Raw genomic sequence first — 2,778 nt, 5'->3', positions numbered from 1 at the left:
TAAAACTTGAATTGTACTCCCTTGTTCTCTAGGAAGGCTCCTGATTGCTGACTTGAATGTATTCCCTGCTTTCCAGGCGGGCTCCTGACTTCAACTTGAAAGTGCTCCCTGCTCTCCAGGCGGGGTCCTGACTTCAAGATAGACAAAACAAAGAATTTGAAAGCTAAAATTTAAATTGTACTCCCTTGTTCTCCAGGCGGGCTCCTGATTGCTAACTTGAAAGTATTCTCTACTCTCTAAGCGAGATCCTAACTTCAACTTGAAATGTATTCCCTGCTCTCCAAGCGGGCTCCTGACTTCAACATAGACAAAACAAAGAATTTGAAAGCTAAAACTTAAATTGTACTCCCTTGTTCTCTAGGCGGGCTCCTGACTGCTGCGCTTAAAAGTATTCCCTGCTCTCCAGGTGGGCTCCTGACTGCTGACTTGAAATGTATTCCCTGCTCTCCAGGCGGGCTCCTGACTTCAACATAGACAACACAAAGAATTTGAAATCTAAAATTTAAATTGTACTCCCTTGTTCTCCAGGCGGGCTCCTGATTTCAACTTGAAATGTATTCCCTACTCTCCAGGCGGGCTCTTGACTTCAACAAAATAGACAAAAACAAAGAAAATTTTCTGCCCCAGTTTGGTAACTAGGCACATATGTGAGTGTTAAACTGAATCATATTACCAAATATTACTAAGAATTTGAAAGCTAGGTCCCATTATGTAGGGGGTCCTGACAACTCTTAACTAAACGACAATTTTAAATCTAAGTTATATCTTCTACAGTGTGACTTCTGCTAAATCTTGCTATCTAAGAGAATCTTTAAACTACTCCCCATTATCCAAGAGGGTCCTGAAAATCAAATGTCAAATTTTTCTTAAGGGTGACAACTTTCATGTCTGAATTATACTAACCTATAACAGAGTTTACGGTAAATGTTGTTATCTAATCGAAATTTTAAAGCTAAGTCCAATTATACAGGAGGGTCCTGGAAATTCCTAATTGAATCCTATCTCGAACATGCAAACTTCTAAGCCAACTTATATTCCCTTGGGATATATTTATGCTGGATTATGCTATTTCTGAACTTTAAACTAAGTCCCATTTTCCAGGAGGGTCCTGAAAATCAAGAATCAAACCTGTTTGGTGAATTCCTTTCTCCATGGAGGGTTTCTCCGCAACAACCAAAATTTCCTCCCCCTGTTTCAAATCAAAGAAAAATCTTATCAGTTTAAAAATGTGATGGTTAGTTTGTGGCCTTGACTTTGAGGGCGGTTGCTCCTTCACTTCTCATGATAACTGATTTCCCCTCGAGGACCTTGCTTGCTTATGGACTAGCCACTTTCTCTGCCATCCTTATCACAGAAAATGCCCCTTCTCTGTTCAGACCCAATTCCTTCTATCTGTTGCAATGCTCATGAACTGACATTTACCAACCTTTGTGTTTTACCGAAAATACCTTTGATCTGTCCACCTAACACCCTCCATCTGTTGCATCGTGCTCTTGTGTTGACGTGTACTGTACCTTTGTGTTTCTCATGAATTCCAAAGCACGCTAATTTCCATTCTCTCAGTGCGCATGTTGTTTTTCCTGACTTAAATCACTGGCCCTAGCCTTGAAGTCTACTGTTCCCTCACTTGTCACGTCAACTTTGATTTCTTCTTGGAAGACCTCACTTGTCACTGGTTAACCACTTTCTTTGTCTCATCACAGGGAATATCTTTGACCCGTTCACCCAACATCCTCTATCTGTTGCATTGTTCACGAATTGAAATATACCAAGTCTTTGTATTTCTGATGGACCCCAAAGCATGTTGGTCGTTACCATCAGTGCGCTTGTTGCTCTTTCCTAACTTATGACACTGTGACGTGTTAGCCAGATCTCGTTTTGTGCAATTGGAAAGGTGGTGGTAAATTTTGAAGTCATTTCTCACTTGTTCTGACCAAACAGACTCTGGAAGAGGAAGTAAACAAGACACAAGGAACAAAGTAAAGGACAAGGGAAAGAGGTGATTCCTAACAAGAAAACTACAAAGTAGAAACCTATCAGATGTGGATACCAACTCTAATGACCATGACATGCACATGTGGCCTATTCTGTCAAACAAATATGATGTTGAACTCTTGTTATACCTCTGAACCATGAAACTAGGCTTCAATGCTCCGATTATCCAATCTGATTCACAATCCTTATTCGACTTGTAGTGCCCGAAGGGTTTTCACCATCAAGCCTCTCTCATTTTGTTCTTTCTCTCAACTTATCGTCGCCTTGCGGTGCCCGTGAGGGTTTTCGCTAATAAGACTCTCTCATTTTTAACTTCTCTCAGCTCTCGTCGCCTTACGGTGCCCGTGAAGGTTTTCACCAATAAGACTCTCTCATTTTCATTATTTTTTCCGCTTGGACCAGAGTGTTGCCCTTGATATGAATCGCCTCCACTTGCTTGACCTGGCATCTCTCGAAGACTAATCAGAAGCTCTTTCTTTGGACCGTAATGTGGGATTTTGGATAGGGTTAAAAAGAAAGGATATCAGAGGCTCAGAACAATTCACATGGGTTCAAAATTACAACTTTCGGAATCAGATTTCTTACAACAACCATAACTTCTGCCCCAATTTCTTGCTTGGGGACTTTTGGATTTTTATTTTGATGGGACCGAACCGTGAAGCTGCCTACGTATCCTTAAAAGGAATCAGGTCGAACGTAGTTCATGTCATAGAGATTGCTTTGTTGTTATGATTTTTCTTTTCTTTTTCTTCCTCTTTCTCTTCTTTTCTTTTCTTTCTTCCT

This window comes from Nicotiana sylvestris, chromosome 3 (genome assembly GCF_000393655.2).
Source record: "Nicotiana sylvestris chromosome 3, ASM39365v2, whole genome shotgun sequence".
Taxonomy (NCBI): Eukaryota; Viridiplantae; Streptophyta; class Magnoliopsida; order Solanales; family Solanaceae; genus Nicotiana; species Nicotiana sylvestris.
The sequence above is the reverse complement of the archived record's forward strand: the minus strand, read 5'-3'. Positions refer to the sequence as shown.